Raw genomic sequence first — 20,454 nt, 5'->3', positions numbered from 1 at the left:
TGGGGTCGTCACCCCACATAGAATCACAGAATATCAGGGTTGGAAGGGACCCCAGAAGGTCATCTAGTCCAACCCCCTGCTTGAAGCAGGACCAATTCCCAGTTAAATCATCCCAGCCAGGGCTTTGTCAAGCCTGACCTTAAAAACCTCTAAGGAAGGAGATTCTACCACCTCCCTAGGTAACGCATTCCAGTGTTTCACCACCCTCCTAGTGAAAAAGTTTTTCCTAATATCCAATCTAAACCTCCCCCACTACAACTTGAGACCATTACTCCTCGTTCTGTCATCTGCTACCATTGAGAACAGCCTAGAGCCATCCTCTCTGGAACCCCCTTTCAGGTAGTTGAAAGCAGCTATCAAATCCCCCCTCATTCTTCTCTTCCGCAGACCAAACAATCCCAGTTCCCTCAGCCTCTCCTCATAAGGCATGTGTTCTAGACCCCTAATCATTTTTGTTGCCCTTCGCTGGACTCTCTCCAATTTATCCACATCCTTCTTGTAGTGTGGGGCCCAAAACTGGACACAGTACTCCAGATGAGGCCTAACCAATGTCGAATAGAGGGGAACGATCACGTCCCTTGATCTGCTCGCTATGCCCCTACTTATACAACCCAAAATGCCATTGGCCTTCTTGGCAACAAGGGCACACTGCTGACTCATATCCAGCTTCTCGTCCACTGTCACCCCTAGGTCCTTTTCCGCAGAACTGCTGCCTAGCCATTTGGTCCCTAGTCTGTAGCGGTGCATTGGATTCTTCCGTCCTAAGTGCAGGACCCTGCACTTATCCTTATTGCATGCAGCTCACGGTAGAAGCGGCGTGTATGGGGCTGTGACCCAGAGTGCCCATTCGCCTCCCTGATTTTTTAGTACACTTGTCTGAGCTCCTTGACTTTTGTACGACACTGTTCTGTGTCCCTGGAGTAGCCTCTTTCCGTCATAGCCCGGGAGACTTTAGCGTATGTATTTGCGTTTCTTTTTTTGGAACAAGAAAAGGAAGACTTGTGGCACCTGTCATAAATATAAAGGGAAGGGTAAACCCCTTTGAAATCCCTCCTGGCCAGGGGAAAGCTCCTCTCACCTGTAAAGGGTTAAGAAGCTAAAGGTAACCTCGCTGGCACCTGACCAAAATGACCAATGAGGAGACAAGATACTTTCAAAAGCTGGGAGGAGGGAGAGAAACAAAGGGTCTGTGTGTCTGTCTATAGTCTGTCTTTGGGGGATAGACCAGGAATGGAGTCTTAGAACTTTTAGTAAGTAATCTAGCTAGGTATGTGTTAGATTATGATTTCTTTAAATGGCTGAGAAAAGAACTGTGCTGAATAGAATAACTATTTCTGTCTGTGTATCTTTTTTGTAACTTAAGGTTTTGCCTAGAGGGATTCTCTATGTTTTTGAATCTAATTACCCTGTAAGATATCTACCATCCTGATTTTACAGGGGGGATTTCTTTATTTCTATTTACTTCTATTTTTTATTAAAAGTCTTCTTGTAAAAAACTGAATGCTTTTTCATTGTTCTCAGATCCAAGGGTTTGGGTCTGTGGTCACCTATGCAAATTGGTGAGGCTTTTTATCCAACATTTCCCAGGAAAGGGGGGGTGCAAGTGTTGGGAGGATTGTGCATTGTTCTTAAGATCCAAGGGTCTGGGTCTGTAGTCACCTAGGCAAATTGGTGAGGCTTTTTACCAAACCTTGTCCAGGAAGTGGGGTGCAGGGTTTTGGGAAGTATTTTGGGGGGAAGGACGCATCCAAACAGCTCCTCCCCAGTAACCAGTATTAGTTTGGTGGTGGTAGCGGCCAGTCCAAGGACAAAGGGTGGAATATTTTTGTACCTTGGGGAAGTTTTGACCTAAGCTGGTAAAGATAAGCTTAGGAGGTTTTTCATGCAGGTCCCCACATCTGTACCCTAGAGTTCAGAGTGGGGGAGGAACCTTGACAGCACCTTAGAGACTAACCAATTTATTTGAGCATGAGCTTTCGTGAGCTACAGCCCGCTTCATTTGAGCTGTAGCTCACGAAAGCTCATGCTCAAATAAATGTGTTCGTCTCTAAGGTGCCACAAGTCCTCCTTTTCTTTTTGCGAATACAGACTAACACGGCTGCTACTCTGAAACCCTTTTTTGGAACGTAGTTCTGAAATAACAGATTCGTCTCCCCAGCATGCGATGGGATCCAGTACCTCCCATTCGGACCATGCTGGAGCTCGTCTGCGAATCTGGGACTGCGTGGTCTCCTGAGATGGTGGACTCTGCATGGTCGCCTGTGATGGTGGACCGTGCTGATGGTCACCTGTGCTGATGGTGACCAAACAGGAAATTCAAAAGTTCTCAGGGCTTTTACTGCCTACCTGGCTAGTGCATCGGAGTTCAGAGTGTTGTCCAGAGCAGTCACAAGGGAGCATTCTGGGATAGCTCCCAGAGGCCAATATCGTCGAATTGCGTCCACAGTACCTGTAACCCGGAACTGCGATCTCGATTTTAGCGCTGCTCCACTTGCCGAGGTGGAGTACAGAAATCGGAGCAAAGAGCCCTTTAAATCGAAAAAACTGGTTTGGTCGTGTGGACGGAATCAGTTTTATTTCGAGGTAACTCGGCTAATTCCTCGCTCGATGGTGGTTCCCTGGTGACAATTTTGAATCCATCGAACACGCCCCGTCTTACTTTCTAATTTGTTAATCGGGACGTCAGGTGGTACCACACCAAATGCTGCACAGAAGTCCAGGTCGATTGCATCAACTCCGTGACCTTTATCATAAGAACAGTCAGACTGGGTCAGACCAAAGGTCCATCTAGCCCAGTGTCCTGTCTTCCAATGCCAAGTGCCCCAGAGGGAATGAACAGAACAGGCAATCACCAAGTGATCCATCCCCTGTCGCTCATTCCCAGCTTCTGGCAAACAGAACTTGTAATCTCGTTATAAAATCAAGAGGTATCAAGTTAGTTTGACGGGATCTAGTTTCCATAAACCTTTGTTGATTGGCATTATAGATATTACCTATGTCAGCTGTTCCATTATCTTGCCTGGGAGCAGAGCCAGGCAGACAGGTCTATAATTACACACTTTGTGGTTTTTGTACGGTTGCCTCACCTTCACTGAGACTCAGACACATTGCGATCTTCTAGTCTGATATCCTGCATGTTGCTGGCCGCAGAACCTCGCCCACTCATTCTCCGCCGTTCACTCTAGCTTAAACCTGCAGCTGACGCATGCCCCATGCTGCAGAGGAAGGCGAAACACCACACCTCCACCCCGGGTCTCTACCAATCTGTCTCAGGGGAAAATTCCTTCCCGATCCCAAATCTGGTGATCTGTTAGACTCTGAGCGTGTGGGCAAGACCCATCAGCCAGGCACTGGGGAAAGAATTATCTGTAGTAACTCAGAGCCCTCCCCATCCAGTGTCCCACTTTTCAATCCTCCTTTCAATCCCCGTCGTCTCCAGTTGAACGAATAATTTCCCACATGGAACGGTATCAAATGCCTCACTGAAATCCAGGTGGATTAGATCTGTTGCATTTTCTTTGTCTAAAAAATCAGTTCTCGTCTCAAAGACAGAGATCAGGTGGGTCTGGCACAATCCGCTTTTGGTAAAACCATCTTGTACTTTATCCCAGTTACCATTAACCTCTGTGTCCTTGACTGCTTTCTCTCCTCAAACTTTTGTTCCAAGTCCTGGTGTACAACTGAGGTCAAACGAACAGGCCGGCAGTTTCCCTGATCACTTTTTCCACCCCTTTCTGAAAAATAGGTAATACATTAGCAATTCCCCAGTCATAGGGTGCGGCGATGCTGCATTCACGGATTGCTGTCGGGTTTGCAATTTCACATGCCAGTGCCTTTAATATTCTTGGATGGAAAAGAGGGAGGAGGCCTAGGAGACGGGAACTTCTTTATACTATAACACACTGCTGCACTCAAGCAGCAAATGGATTGGCCCTGGCTTCGGGCCCGCATTTCAACGGGGTCCTGATGTGACCCAAGAGCAGCGGAGGCAAGGAGGGGATAAAAAAACCCCCCTATGGTTCTCAGCCAGAAGGGATGGACCTAAGAAGTCATGGGGGTGGGGGCGGGAAGAGACAGGGTGAAGGTGGGGCCGGTGCAGAGCAGGGGTGGGAAGAGGCAGGGTATGGGTGGGGCCTCAAGGGAAGGGGTGGGTTGAGGGGTGGGGTCTGGGGCAGAGCGGGGCCCGGAAGAGGCAGGGATGGGAAGAGGCAGGGCGGGGGTGGGGCCTCGAGGGAAGGGGTCAAGTGGGGGCAAGATCCGGGGCAGAGCGGGGGTAGGAAGAGGTGGGGAGGGGGTGGGGCAGGGGCGGGGCGGGGGCAGAGTGGAGGTGGGGTGGGAAGAGGCAGGCAGGGGTGGGGCCTCGAGGGAAGGGGCTGGCTGGGGGCTGGGGTCCAGGGCAGAGGGGGCACTAGGGTCAGGAGGACCCCACACACACTGCGAGAAGTGCCGGCAATAGGGGGCATTGCGACAGGATGCGTCGCTGCTCGGCCCCCTCGCATGGACAAGGGCTTGAGGAGAACCTGGAATGAGCCTTGTATTCGTTCTCCCCCCACACCTCCCTGGGTGCCCCTTCCCATCCCCCACTATTTCACGGACTCGCCCCAACTCCCCCTGGCAGGGGCTCCGGCTGCCTTGCATTTGCCCCTGCCCCCCACGCCAGGTACCCTATTCTCCCTTCCATACCAGGGGCCCTGTGTACCACCTTTTGCCCCATATCCACCTCTCCCTGGGTTCTCCTCTGGGTTTCCTGCTGAACTCCAAACACCCTCACACGCTGCAGACCCACTTATTAGCGGCCCGAAGATCAGGGCCTCATTAATGCTGGGCGCTGCAGGGATGGCCCCAGCTGAGATTGGGGTGCCGGGCTAGACCCCAGCTGAGATCGGGGCACCCCCATTGTGCCAGGCACAGTGCAGAGCCTGGCCAAAATTGGGCCCCCCAATTCTGTTTTCTTTCGATCCTGATCCTTTTTTGCATCCGTTTCCTTTTGATCCCCATCCACTTTGTTGTGAGCTCGGCGGAACGTGCCAGCCCGAACTGCCCGCGTTCAGTCCCGAACCGCCAAAGCTCCTGGCCTGCGTCTTCCTTCTCTGCCCTCCTTCCTTTGATTGTGGGGAATGACTCACCGCTCGCCGGCCAAAATCGGCGTCTGTAGCAATTCCACCTGCCTCGCACCTTCTCAGGACCCATCCGCCCGTAAGCTCCTGGCTCGGGCACGTTTTAATAAAGACAGAACCCATTTATTTCGGCGCCTTGGGCCTGATGGCTCCCTGGCGGGAGATTAAAGCGGTGGCATAAATTGTTATGAACAGGGCAACAACCAAAGCACTTTAACAGCTCTCAGCCCGAGCCGCCGATCAGCTGTTTAGTGGGTGGTAGGAGGTGCTTGGGGCAGGGGGCGGGAAGAGAGAGAGAGATAGGGCGGGGCTTAGGGGGAGTGGGTGGAGTGGGGGGGTGTGGCCTTGGGGCGGAGCATCCACGGGGAAAAATCAAAGCCAGCGCCTAGGCCCCACGTTCAAATTGCTTCCTGTCCCAAGAGACCAGTCCCTTACCCCAGGTCAACTGGTTCCCCTAGGTCTTGCCTGTAGCCAATCCCGAAATAAACTTTCTGAAGGTTCATTTACAAGGACAAAGGGATCGGAGAGTTATTTACAGGCGAAAGCCAGCAAACAGCTACAGACCAATGAGCTGCCAGCGAAATCATAGACAATTAGGGTTGGAAGAGACCTCAGGAGGCGTCTAGACCAACCCCCTGCTCAAAGCAGGACCAACCCCAACTAAATCATCCCAGCCAGGGCTTTGTCAAGCTGGGCCTTAAAAACCTCTAAGGACGGAGATTCCACCACCTCCCTAGGAAACCCATTCCACTGCTTCACCACCCTCCTGGTGAAATAGTGTTTCCTAATATCCAACCTAGACCTCCCGCACTGCAACTTGAGACCATTTCTCCTTGTTCTGTCATCTGCTACCACTGAGACCAGCCGAGCTCCATCCTCTTTGGGACCCCCCTTCAGGCAGTTGAAGGCTGCTACCAAATCCCCCCTCATTCTTCTCTTCTGCAGACTAAATAACCCCAGTTCCCTCAGCCTCTCCTCATAAGTCATGTGCCGCAGCCCCCTGATCATTTTCGTTGTCCTCCACTGGGCTCTCTCCAATGAGATGAACCTTTAATTAAATGCAAGTGGGGGAATGGTCCTGCTATTGTGGGGAACTCTCCTGGCTTCTGCACGACCCCAGTGAAATGGGCTAGCGAAAGGATCTGAGTCCTCGCTCCCACTTCCTTTACCCAGTGGCCTCCCTGCCCTTGAGGGCTCCCCTTCCCCTCTCCTGTCTGGCAGAGTCCTCGTAACCCCAACAAGGCTGGGCCCAGGATTCCTGGGGGGCTCGACCCCCAGCGCTGCTGCGGTCACCTAGGGCAGGGGCTAGGGTGTCCCCACTCCAGGGTGCTGTCTCTGCACTGGGCACTTCTCTGACCCACTGACCATTACGTACAAGTTAAAGCAAATGCAAGTTATTTAATCAACAATTAATTTGAAAAAGGATAAGGGGAAATGGGAAAGGTTAAAGGAAACACATCACCCCGCTCTGTGGCAGGGAGCATCACAAACAGCGTCTCTGGAACGTCAGGGCCGTTCACAGTCTGTTCCTTGTAAGTCCCAGGCCCCTTTTCCAGCCCTGGCCGTGCTGCAGGGATGCTGCGGGTTGGACACTCGCTCTGGCGGTGGCCACACGCTCTCAGGCTCTAAGTGGCAGGACCCTTCTTCCCAGTGTCGCCCCCGCCCTGTCGGGGTTATGATCCAAGCCTGGCCTGCAGAGCCCCTTGGCTGAGGCGTCTCCCTGTGCTGGGCCCGCTGCCCAGGGTCCCCCTCGGTCCCCCCAGCTGCTCACCGCACCCAGCTCCGGACTGCTCCAGCCCCAGCCCCACCACTCGGTCTCTGCTGCTCTGCCTCCAGCTCCCTGGGCTGCTCCTCTGGCCCCTCTGGCTCTGGATGCTGCAGCTCTGCTCCCAGGACAGGTCTGCTCTGCAGGCTGCTTCTGAGACTCTGCTCCCATCTCTGACCTGCTCCCTGGGCTGCTTCTCTGGCCCCTCTGGTCCGGTTGCTGCAGCTCTGCTCCCAGGACAGGTCTGCTCTGCAGGCTGCTTCTGAGACTCTGCTCCCATCTCTGACCTGCTCCCTGGGCTGCTTCTCTGGCCCCTCTGGTCCGGTTGCTGCAGCTCTGCTCCCAGGACAGGTCTGCTCTGCAGGCTGCTTCTGAGACTCTGCTCCCATCTCTGACCTGCTCCCTGGGCTGCTTCTCTGGCCCCTCTGGCTCTGGATGCTGCAGCTCTGCTCCCAGGACAGGTCTGCTCTGCAGGCTGCTTCTGAGACTCTGCTCCCATCTCTGACCTGCTCCCTGGGCTGCTTCTCTGGCCCCTCTGGCTCTGGCCCAGCTCTGCCCCGCAGCTCAGCTTGGGCCCCTGCTCTCTCCTTAGCTGGGCCCCACTCTGTCTGACCCAGGCAATTCCAGCTCACAGGGAGGATGGGACCTCCCTGGCCTGCTGACTCCCTGATTAGCCTGCCTGCCTTGTCATTCAGGCTGACCTGGAGCATTGGCCTCTCCCCATTTTTCCTGGGCCTGACAGTCTCAGGGTCCTGAATCTGCGTCGACCCTTCCCCCTTTTTAGTACTGGGAGCTAGCAATTAAAACACCCCGCACTGAATGTTAGTAAGGGGGCAAAAGTCCCCTTGCATAAAGATGACGTCACGTGAGGAATCTGTCCAAGCAACGTTGTAGTGATCCGTCGGTTCGAAGCGTCTGTCAGGGCGGCCCCGGGAGGCAACTCTGGGGATCTCTGGCCCTTCAGAGCTCAAACAGCCAAATGGAGGGAAGGGGCGGTGCAGGGGGCAGGACCTCGGCTCAGATGCCGGCGGCCCCTCCACTTTTAGGAAGCTTCCACTGCTCCTGTCTGAAAGGGACCCCAAGACGTCACCGAGTCGAGCCCACGGCATTGATGCAGGACCAAGTCACCTTATAATTAGAGCCAAGTGAAATTTTCCACCCGAAACCATTTTTCGGTGAAAAATGCAGATTCAGTGACACGGCAATGCGTCATGCAGTCATATCAGTTTCGCCAAATTGTTCATTTAAATCTGCACCTTTTTCAAATCCTGCATCATTTGAAATGGCCAAACAAAGGGGTTTCCAATTCTCCATTTGAAACGACCTGTTTCGAAATTGACTTTCATTTTATTTCTGAAAATTCTTTAAAAAAAAAGAAAAAAAAGGGCACACGATTTACATGGAATGTTTCCCATGAAAACATGGAACGTTTCAGTGGTTTGGCTCGAAAAGATTCATTTCAAAATGCCCTTTCATTGGATGACAAAAAAAACCCCCACCCTGTTCTTTTTAAAAGCTTGCAATCAAAACAAAACATTTCATTTTGTTGAAACAAAACATTTTATTCGCTGCCCCCCACCCCCGCTAGATTTGGTTTTGAGCTTTTTGATTCACAGGAAATCTGGAAAATTGTTTCATTCCAAACCAGATTGTCTTCTAATATTTCAGACTTGGCAAAGAACTGAAAAAAATCCGTTTCCCTCACTTCCCAGTTCTTCAGATAATAGACAGTTGCAAAGAGAGAGCTTGCTTTCAATCAGCAAAAAAGATAAAATCTTATTCACAAGCCAAGAGTGTTCCTTTCGTATTTGCAAAGGAACTGAGCAATACAAACTTCAGTTTGCCAGGGGAAAAGAGGACACATATTCCTCCCGTGTGACTACCCATGGTCTCATCTTCCTTTTCCTCATATAGACCAGTCGTGTGATAGGCAGGGATCCTTTCAGCAGGTGGCTGCTTTACAATATAACAATGAGTAACTAACAGTTTGGAGAAAGGAAGTCAGCATGAAAGATCTGATGTCGCTTGCAGCTTCAGTGAGGTTGCAAAAAGTTCGAAAGCAGATTTTACAGCCCTGATATTTCCAAAGTTAAAAAAAAAAAAACCACGGAACCAACTTTTAAAAAGACAAACCTTCTTTCTCCACCATAAAGACACAGAAAACTGGTGCAGTTGCACAATCACGGCGTCCTCTCCTGTCATTACCTGGCACATGGCCCGTGAAACAAACCCCACCTGGACTTCCCTTCGGCAGGCCACCTTTCAAGATGACTCACCAAGGTGTGGTCCACGCTTCAAAGTTAGGTTGACGTAGCTATGTCGGTCAGGGGTGTGAACTAAACAAACTCCTGACCTACCTAGCTCTGCCAACATACACCCCCAGTGTAGACACAGCTCTCTCAAGGGAAGTGATGTCCCCCCACCTACGGATACCCCCTTTCCACAGGTGTAGGGTGTGTCTACACTACATCTGTGTCGTCATAGTCTCTCTAGCTTAAACACAGCCTTAATGATTGCTTTCCCCATCCGCATTCGATTAATAGATTTCTGCACAGAGCCCAGAACTTGCGGTGGGGTTGGATCTTCTAGACCAGGGCCTCTCAACCTTTCCAGACGACTGTCCCCCTTTTGGGAGGCTGATTTGTCTCTCGTAGCCCCAAGTTTCACCTCCCTTAAAAACGACTCGCTTACAAAATCAGACAGCAAAATACAGAAGTCTCACATTAACCGGTGACTGAAAAATGGCTGACTTTCTCCTTGTTACCAGATCATTATAAAATACATGGATCAGAATATAAATCTTGTCCTTCCATTTCACTGTATAGTCTATAGAGCAGTCTAAATGAGTCATGGTATTAAATTTTGGTTTGCACGACTTCGCTCGCACTTTTTATGTAGCTGGTGGTAAAACCAGGCAAATCTCTAGATGAGTTGATGGCCCCCCGGAAGACTTTAGTGTACCCCCAGGGGTATGTGTCCCCCCTGGTTGAGAATGAATGGCTCACACAGTGGCAAAGCCCAAAATGTTAGCCTTCATCTTCATCCTCACCCTCGCGTCTCCCCCAGCGCACACAGGTCGGGGTAGAGTGTTTACAGTGTTACACTGAAGCCGGCCCGAGTTCATACCCACCGATGAAGGTTTTAGTCCCCTTTGTCTTATTTGAACGTGCACTTTGGGGGTGCCTCGCCTTTTCACAGGCCAGCTCGTTCGTTCTCTGGGCGCCTGGCACCGATTCACATCACCTTGTCGCTGTAGCGACAGGTTTCCTCGCCTTCAGGATGGCTCCGAGATTTCCCCCTGGCGACCGACGCACGTCTGGCGGGGTCCCCCGGCTTTCAGAGACCTTCTTGTCCAAATGTGGCCGTCGTTTTCAAACCATCGGCACGTCGTAAATGTAGACACAAGTGCAGCGGGTGTATTGTGCTGATCGGTCTTAAAGCCGAATGCCTGATTTGGCTAAGATAGCCATTGTCCGGGCCTGAGGCCCGTAGGCCCTGTGCTACAACATTAATTAATACTTATATTTGTCAAGTTTCCTTCCCCATTCTGAACTCTAGGGTACAGATGTGGGGACCTGCATGAAAACCTCCTAAGCTTACTTTTACCAGCTTAGGTTAAAACTTCCCCAAGGTACAAACTATTTTACCTTTTGGCCTTGGACTTTCGCTGCTACCACCAAAAGTCTAACTGGGTTTTTTATTAGGAAAGAGCCATTTGGAAACGTCTTTCCCCCCAAAATCCTCACCAAAACATTGCACCCCCCTTCCTGGGGAAGGTTTGGTAAAAATCCTCACCAATTTGCATACGTGACCACAGACCCAAACCCTTCGATCTTAGAACAATGAAAAAGCATTCAGTTTCCTTACAAGAAGACTTTTAATAGAAGAAAAAGTAAAAAGAATCACCTCTGTAAAAACAGGATGGTAAATACCTTACAGGGTAATTAGATTCAAAACATAGAGAATCCCTCTAGGCAAAACCTTAAGTTACAAAAAGACACACAGACAGGAATCTACATTCCATTCAGCACAACTTATATTCTCAGCCATTTAAAGAAATCATGATCTAATGCATCTCTAGCTACATTACTTACTAAATTCTCAGACTCCATTCCTGTTCTGTCCCCGGCAAAAGCATCCCACAGACAGACCCAGACCCTTTGTTTCTCCCCCCCTCCAGCTTTGAAAGTATCTTGTCTCCTCATGGGTCATTTTGGGCAGGTGCCAGCGAGGTTATCCTAGCTTCTTAACCCTTTACAGGTGAAAGGGCTTTTCCTCTGGCCAGGAGGGATTTTAAAGGTGTTTACCCTTCCCTTGATATTTATGACAGGCCCCCCAAATCACTGTTAGGGTGAAACGCTGGCTGGGATTTCTTCCTGGAGCTTTAGGAAAAACAGAGTTCATAAGACACATGTACCTCTAAATATACTACCAAGTACATAAAGACTAACAATATTTTCCACATCTCAAGGACGATTTTAACCGGTCGGTTCTGGGAAACTTTCACAGGAGAGTGCATCAGCCACTTTGTTAGAAGCTCCTGAGATGTGTTGGATGTCGAAATCAAAATCTTGGCGAGCTAAACTCCACCGAAGAAGTTTTTTGTTATTTCCCATGGCAGTATGAAGCCACTGTAGCGCAGCATGGTCGGTTTGCAGGTGGAAACGCCGTCCCCAAACATATGGGCATAGCTTTTCCAGGGCGTAGACAATGGTATAACATGCTTTTTCACTGACTGACCAGTTGCTTTCCCTCTCAGACAGTTTTTTGCTGAGAAACACTACAGGGTGGAATTCTTGATCAGGTCCTTTCTGCATTAAAACTGCTCCCACACCACGCTCGGACGCATCTGTGGTTACTAGGAACGGTTTGTCAAAGTCTGGGGCCCTTAGTACAGGGTCAGACATGAGTGTCGCTTTAAGCTGGTTAAAGGCCTTCTGACACTCTTTGGTCCACTGAACGGCATTTAGCTGTTTCTTTTTAGTTAGGTTTGTCAGTGAGGAGGCGATTTGGCTGTATTGCGGTACAAATCGCCTGTAATAACCGGCCAAGCCTAAGAAGGATTGAACCTGTTTCTTTGACTTTGGGACAGGCCACTTTTGGATAGCATCCACTTTGGCCTGTAGGGGGCTGATAGTTCCTTGACCCACCTGGTGTCCAAGGTAAGTCACTCTGTTTACGCCTATTTGACACTTCTTAGCCTTAACAATTAGTCCTGCCTCCCTTATGCGCTCGAAGACTTTTTGTAGATGTTCCAGGTATCAGGAATCCAAAAATATGGCCACATCGTCAAGGTAGGCGACTGCATATTCTTTCATTCCCACTAGGAATCATAGAATCATAGAATATCAGGGTTGGAAGGGACCTCAGGAGGTCATCTAGTCCAACCCCCTGCTCAAAAGCAGGACCCATACCCAATTAAATCATTCCAGCCAGGGCTTTGTCAAGCCTGACCTTAAAAACTTCTAAGGAAGGAGATTCCACCACCTCCCTAGGCAACGCATTCCAGTGTTTCACCACCCTCCTCGTGAAAAAGTTTTTCCTAATATCCAACCTAAACCTCCCCCACTGCAACTTGAGACCATTACTCCTTGTCCTGTCATCTGCTACCACTGAGAATAGTCTAGAACCATCCTCTCTGGAACTACCTCTCAGGTAGTTGAAAGCAGCTATCAAATCCCCCCTCATTCTTCTCTTCTGCAGACTAAACAATCCCAGTTCCCTCAGCCTCTCCTCATAAGTCATGTGTTCCAGACCCCTAATCATTTTTGTTGCCCTTCGCTGGACTCTCTCCAATTTATCCACATCCTTCTTGTAGTGTGGGGCCCAAAACTGGACACAGTACTCCAGATGAGGCCTCACCAATGTCGAATAGAGGGGGACGACCATCTACAAGTCTTTGGAAGGTGGCGGGTGCATTTCGCAGCCCGAAAGGGAGTACATTAAGTTCATACAGCCCGAGATGCGTGGTGAAGGCTGACCTTTCCTTGGCGGATTCATCTAGCGGTACCTGCCAGTACCCCTTGGTTAAGTCCAAGGTAGAGATGAACTGGGCCCGTCCCAGTTTCTCTAATAGTTCATCTGTGCGTGGCATTGGATAGTTGTCTGGGCGAGTTACAGCATTTAGCTTACGGTAGTCCACGCAAAAACGTATTTCCCCATCTGGTTTGGGAACTAGAACCACTGGAGATGCCCATGCACTTTCAGAGGGGCGGATTACCCCCATCTGTAACATATCCTGGATCTCCCGTTCTATAGCAGTTTTAGCTTGAGGAGACACCCGGTAAGGTTGGACCCTAATTGGGTGAGCATTACCTCTGTCAATGGAGTGGTATGCCCGTTCAGTCAGTCCTGGGGTGGCTGAGAACGTCGGCGCGTAGCTAGTGCACAGCTCCTGGATCTGCTGTCGCTGCATACGCCCAAGGGTCATGGAGAGGTTCACCTCTTCCACAGCCCCAGCACTTTTCCCTTCGTAGTAGACACCTTCAGGCCACTCAGCATCGTCTCCTCCCTGGGCTGTAAACTGACAAACCTTTAATTCTCTGGAATAAAAGGGCTTTAGAGAATTAATATGGTACACCTTAGGCTTTCGGTTGGAGGTGGGGAATGCTATGAGATAATTAACAGCTCCCAGGCACTCCTGGACCGTGAATGGCCCTTCCCACAATGCTTCCATTTTATGGGCCTGGAGCGCCTTTAAGACCATGACCTGGTCCCCTACTTTGAAGGAACGCTCTCTGGCATGTTTATCATACCAGGCTTTTTGCTCTTTTTGAGCATCCTGTAAGTTTTCTTTAGCGAGGGCTAAAGAGGTTCGGAGAGTGTTTTGTAGGTTGGTTACAAAGTCCAGAATGTTAGTTCCTGGAGAAGGTGTAAATCCCTCCCATTGCTGCTTCACCCACTGTAATGGCCCCTTAACCTCACGGCCATATACAAGTTCAAATGGGGAAAACCCTAAACTGGGATGGGGTACAGCTCTGTAGGCAAAGAGCAACTGCTGCAACACTAGGTCCCAATCACTGGAGTGCTCATTTATGAATTTACGTATCATGGCCCCCAAAGTTCCATTAAACTTCTCCACCAGGCCATTTGTTTGATGGTGGTAAGGAGTGGCAACCAAGTGATTTACCCCATGAGCTTCCCAGAGGTTTTCCATAGTTCCTGCCAGGAAATTAGTCCCTGCATCTGTGAGGATGTCCGAGGGCCAACCTACCCTGGCAAAAATGTCTGCTAGTGCCTGGCTCACACTTTTAGCCCTGGTGTTGCTTAGAGCTACTGCTTCCGGCCATCGGGTGGCAAAATCCATTGAAGTCAGTATGTACTTCTTTCCTCTGGGTGTCTTTTTCGGAAAAGGACCCAGAATATCCACAGCTACTTGCTGAAATGGAACTTCAATGATGGGGGGTGGCTGGAGAGGGGCTTTGACATGGTCTTGGGGTTTTCCCACTCTTTGGCATACTTCACAAGACCATACATAGGTAGAAACATCCTTGCCCATTCCCTCCCAGTGGAATGACCCCCCCAAACGGTCTTTGGTCCTGTTCACCCCAGCATGGCCACTAGGATGATCGTGGGCTAAGCTCAAGAGCTTGGCCCGGTATTTAGTTGGAACTACCAACTGTCTCTGAGGATGCCAGTCTTCTGGTGTCCACCAGAAAGAGTTTCCTTGTATAAAAGTCCTCTTTCTACAACAAACCTGGATCGATTAGAAGAGCTGAGAGGCGGTGGGTTGCTCTGTGCCACCGTCCAAGCTCTCTGGAGGCTTTCATCTGCTTCCTGTTCGGTCTGGAACTGTTCCCTTGATGCTGGAGACATCAGTTCCTCATGGGATTGTGGACCTATGCTTGGTCCCTCTGGAAGCAATGTAGGGAATGGGGCTGTTTCCGTTGACTGTGAACCTCTCTCCGCTGGGACACTATGTTGGGGTTCAGGCTCCGGCTGAGCCTCTTGTGTAGGGTTATGGGCTGCTGCCGGTTCAGGTTCGGTGGGGCCCTCTGGTGTTGGGGTTGCAAGTACTGGATTCAGTGCTGGCAATGGGTCTGGCGTTGGTTGTTCGGCTGGTTCCAGTTCTGGGACTGGTTCCGTCTGGGTCTCTGGGACTGGATCCACTACTGCTGTTGCAGACATTGGCCTTTGGTCCGGGTCCATCACCTCTGACCGGGTCCTGATAGAAGTTTCCGGAACAGAGCTAGGCCTCACGGCTTGTTTAGCCTGGCTGCGGGTGACCATTCCCACCCTCTTGGCCGGCTTCACATGATTGGCCAAGTCTTCCCCCAACAGCATGGGGATGGGATAATCATCATAGACTGCAAAAGTCCACGTTCCAGACCAGCCCTGGTACTGGACAGGCAACTTGGCTGTAGGCAAATTGAAAGAGTTGGATTGAAGGGTTGAATTGTCACTTGGATCTCTGGGTTGATTAAATTCGGGTCCACTAAGGAAGCATGGATAGCTGACACTTGTGCTCCGGTGTCCCTCCACGCGGTGACCTTCTTCCCGCCCACACTCACAGTTTCCCTCCGCTCCAAGGGTATCTGGGAGGTATCTGGGCCTGCAGACCTCTGGTGTAATTCCGGTGCAATGAACTGTAATCTGTTGGGGTTCTTGGGGCAGTTGGCCTTTACATGCCCCAGCTCATTACATTTAAAACATCGTCCAGCTGACGGGTCACGGGGGCGAGGTGGGTTGCTGGAGAACGGGGTGGTGGGACGATTTGGTGTCTGGAGGGTTCTTTGGGAGGTAGGTGGGGCTTTGGGCGGCCCCTGGTAATAGGGTGTGGTCTGGGGTTGTCCCTTCTGGTCTCCGCTCCAACTGCGACCGGTTTTCTTCTTCTCTGCCACCTCCACCCATTCGGCTCCAATCTCTCCTGCCTCGATTACAGTTTTGGGCTTCCCATCTAGGATGTGTCTTTCTATTTCCTCAGGAACACCCTCTAAGAATTGTTCCATTTGCATTAGGAAGGGCAAATTTACTGGAGATTCAACACTTGCTCCTGATATCCAGGCATCCCAATGTTTCACAATGTGGTAGGCATGTCGGGTAAATGACACATCTGGTTTCCACCTTAGGGCCCTGAACCTCCGACGAGATTGCTCGGGTGTTATCCCCATTCTGACTCTCGCCTTGGATTTAAACAGTTCATACTTATTCATGTGTTCTTTAGGCATTTCAGCCGCCACCTCAGCTAAGGGTCCACTGAGCTGCGGCCTCAGCTCTACCATGAATTCGTCGGTAGAGATGCTGTACCCAAGGCAGGCCCTTTCGAAGTTTTCTAAGAAGGCCTCAGTATCATCGCCTGCCTTGTAGGTGGGGAACTTTCTGGGATGGGAAGTGGTACCTGGAGAAGGATTGCTAGGGTTTGTTAGTATATTCTGCTGAGCCTTTACCTTCTCCATGTCCAGTTCATGCTTCCTCTCTTTTTCCTTCTCCTCCTCCACATGCTTCCTTGCCTCCATTTCCCTCCTGTAGGCAGTCTCCTGTACGTCTTTCTCCATCTGCATGTGTTCTATCTGTCTTTCATGTTCCTTTTGTTTTTCATCAGCCTGAAATCTGGCTAATTCCAGCTTTTGTTGAGCCGTGGAGTCTGTCATCCTAACCTCTCTGTTTTTAACTAACTTTACATCCGAGGTTTAGAAATAAAACAAACAAAACTTGGCTTGTAAAATTTTGTTGTGCTGGAATAGGATACCTATTCTCTGATAAAAAGAAAAGGAGTACTTGTGGCACCTTAGAGACTAACCAATTTATTTGAGCATGAGCTTTCGTGAGCTACAGCTCACTTCATCAGATGCATACCGTGGAAACTGCAGCAGACTTTATATATACACAGAGAATATGAAACAATACCTCCTCCCACCCCACTGTCCTGCTGGTAATAGCTTATCTAAAGTAATCATCAGGTTAGGCCATTTCCAGCACAAATCCAGGTTTTCTCACCCTCCACCCCCCCACACAAATTCACTCTCCTGCTGGTGATAGCCCATCCAAAGTGACAACTCTTTACACAATGTGCATGATAATCAAGTTAGGCCATTTCCTGCACAAATCCAGGTTCTCTCACTCCCTCACCCCCCTCCAAAAACCCACCCTCATACACACACAAACTCACTCTCCTGCTCGTAATAGCTCATCCAAACTGACCACTCTCCAAGTTTAAATCCAAGTTAAACCAGAACATCTGGAGGGGGGGGGGGGGAGGAAAAAACAAGAGGAAATAGGCTACCTTGCATAATGACTTAGCCACTCCCAGTCTCTATTTAAGCCTAAATTAATAGTATCCAATTTGCAAATGAATTCCAATTCAGCAGTTTCTCGCTGGAGTCTGGATTTGAAGTTTTTTTGTTTTAAGATAGCGACCTTCATGTCTGTGATTGCGTGACCAGAGAGATTGAAGTGTTCTCCAACTGGTTTATGAATGTTATAATTCTTGACATCTGATTTGTGTCCATTTACTCTTTTACGTAGAGACTGTCCAGTTTGACCAATGTACATGGCAGAGGGGCATTGCTGGCACATGATGGCATAAATCACATTGGTGGATGTGCAGGTGAACGAGCCTCTGATAGTGTGGCTGATGTTATTAGGCCCTGTGATGGTGTCCCCTGAATAGACATGTGGGCACAATTGGCAACGGGCTTTGTTGCAAGGATAAGTTCCTGGGTTAGTGGTTCTGTTGTGTAGTATGTGGTTGTTGGTGAGTATTTGCTTCAGGTTGCGGGGCTGTCTGTAGGCAAGGACTGGCCTGTCTCCCAAGATTTGTGAGAGTGGGAGTGGCTAAGTCATTATGCAAGGTAGCCTATTTCCTCTTGTTTTTTCCTCCCCCCCCCCCCCCCCAGATGTTCTGGTTTAACTTGGATTTAAACTTGGAGAGTGGTCAGTTTGGATGAGCTATTACCAGCAGGAGAGTGAGTTTGTGTGTGTATGAGGGTGGGTTTTTGGAGGGGGGTGAGGGAGTGAGAGAACCTGGATTTGTGCAGGAAATGGCCTAACTTGATTATCATGCACATTGTGTAAAGAGTTGTCACTTTGGATGGGCTATCACCAGCAGGAGAGTGAATTTGTGTGGGGGGGTGGAGGGTGAGAAAACCTGGATTTGTGCTGGAAATGGCCTAACCTGACGATTACTTTAGATAAGCTATTACCAGCAGGACAGTGGGGTGGGAGGAGGTATTGTTTCATATTCTCTGTGTGTATATAAAGTCTGCTGCAGTTTCCACGGTATGCATCTGATGAAGTGAGCTGTAGCTCACGAAAGCTCATGCTCAAATAAATTGGTTAGTCTCTAAGGTGCCACAAGTACTCCTTTTCTTTTTGCGAATACAGACTAACACGGCTGTTACTCTGAAACCTATTCTCTGATAGTGATTGTCAACCTACAGAAAAAGACAATTCCCTTTTGTCTCTGCTGTGGCCCCAAATCAAAGCAAAAAACCTCCAGCTACTTGGAAACCTGCTTTCCAGCAGCCCAAAGGAAAAAATATTCCTTTTCAAATCTAAGCTCCTTGCAAAAAAAAAAAAAAAAAAATCAAAATCCTAAAAAAAACCCAAACCCCTACCACTTTTGTCTCCAGGCAAATAGGTAGAACACCCCCCTATTTACTTTTAGGGGGAAAAAAAGTTGTTCTTCAGGTTTGTGAAGAGTGTGAATTTCCCTGCAGGAGGTTAACTACTCTGCCTCCAGGCAAAGAAAACCCGGAATTCACAAAGATAATCCCCTTTTGTCTCTGCTCTGGCCCCAAAGCAGAGAAAAAACTAGCTGCTTTCAGTTGGATCTCCTTTCCAGCAGCCCCAAAGGAAAAAAAAATTTCCTTTTTAAAATCTGTTTTTCTGGTTCAAAAAAATCTCAAATTGATCTCAAAAGGATTTCAGGTTAATCCCACCACTCTGCCACCATGTCAACGTTCCTTCCCCACTCTGAACTCTAGGGTACAGATGTGGGGACCTGCATGAAAACCTCCTAAGCTTAGTTTTACCAGCTTAGGTTAAAACTTCCCCAAGGTACAAACTATTTTACCCTTGGACTTCCACTGCCACCACCAAACTTTATCTGGGTTCCTGAAAAAATGTAGTTTGGCAACATCTTTCCCCCCAAAATCCTCCCAACCCTTGCACCCCACTTCCGGGGGAAGGTTTGGTAAAAATCCTCACCAATTTGCATAGGTGACCACAGACCCAAACCCTTGGATCTCAGAACAATGAAAAAGCAATCAGTTTCCTTACAAGAAGACTTTTAATAGAAGAAAAAAAAATCACCTCTGTAAAATCAAGATGGTGAATACCTTACAGGGTAATTAGATTCAAAACATAGAGAATCCCTCTCGGCAAAACCTTAAGTTACAAAAAAGACACACGGACAGGAATAGTCATTCTATTCAGCACAGCTATTTTCTCAGCCATTTAAAGAAATCATAATCTAACACATACCTAGCTAGATTACTTACTAAGTTCTAAGACTCCATTCCTGTTCTGTCCCCGGCAAAAGCAGCATACAGACAGACACAGACCCTTTGTTTTTCTCCCTCCTCCCAGCTTTTGAAAGTATCTTGTCTCCTCATTGGTCATTTTGGTCAGGTGCCAGCGAGGTTACCTTTAGCTCCTTAACCCTTTACAGGTGAGAGGATTTTTCCTCTGGCCAGGAGGGATTTTAAAGGGGTTTACCCTTCCCTTTATATTTATGACAAGAGCCATCCTCTTTGGAATCCCCTTTCAGGTAGTTGAAAGCAGCTATCAAATCCCACCTCATTCTTCTCTTCCGCAGACTAAACAACCCCAGTTCCCTCAGCCTCTCCTCATAACTCCCCTAATCATTTTTGTCGCCCTTCGCTGGACTCTCTCCAATTTTTCCACATCCTTCTTGTAGTGTGGGGCCCAAAACTGGACACAGTACTCCAGATGAGGCCTCACCAGTGTCGAATAGAGGGGAACGATCACATCCCTCGATCTGCTGGCAATGCCCCTACATATACATCCTAAAATGCCATTGGCCTTCTTGGCAACAAGGGCACACTGCTGACCCATATCCAGCTTCTCGTTCACCGTAACCCCTAGGTCCTTTTCTGCAGAACTGCTGCCGAGCCATTCGGTCCCTAGTCTGTAGCGGTGCAAAGGATTCTTCTGTCCTAAATGCAGGACTCTGCACTTGTCCTTGTTGAACCTCATCAGATTTCTTTTGGCCCAATCCTCCAATTTGTCTAGGACTTGTGGCACCTTAGAGACTAACCAATTTATTTGAGCATAATCTTTCATGAGCTGCAGCCCACTTCATCGGATGAATCTTGGTCTTCCGGCCAGCCAGGTTCCAGATGATGATTTTCTAGCCACAGGTTATTTTCACATCCGGCATTTTCTTTTTTTGCACACGCCAAATAATAATAAATATTTTAAGGGCCAGTTCAAGGCAAAATGGCCCATCAACACCTCTGCAGTCACAGGACAAATTCCAGATTGTTGTAAGAAGCCAGAAATCCAGTGTCTTTATCCAGTCCATGATGTTTAGCGTCCTGCCAAGTCATGAATTTCAGCTCGTCTTTGGCAGGTTTTGGGCGCCTTTGAAGACTGAGAGGTCAGAGGTGG

Source organism: Eretmochelys imbricata, chromosome 28 (genome assembly GCF_965152235.1).
Source record: "Eretmochelys imbricata isolate rEreImb1 chromosome 28, rEreImb1.hap1, whole genome shotgun sequence".
Lineage (NCBI taxonomy): Eukaryota > Metazoa > Chordata > Testudines > Cheloniidae > Eretmochelys > Eretmochelys imbricata.
The sequence above is the reverse complement of the archived record's forward strand: the minus strand, read 5'-3'. Positions refer to the sequence as shown.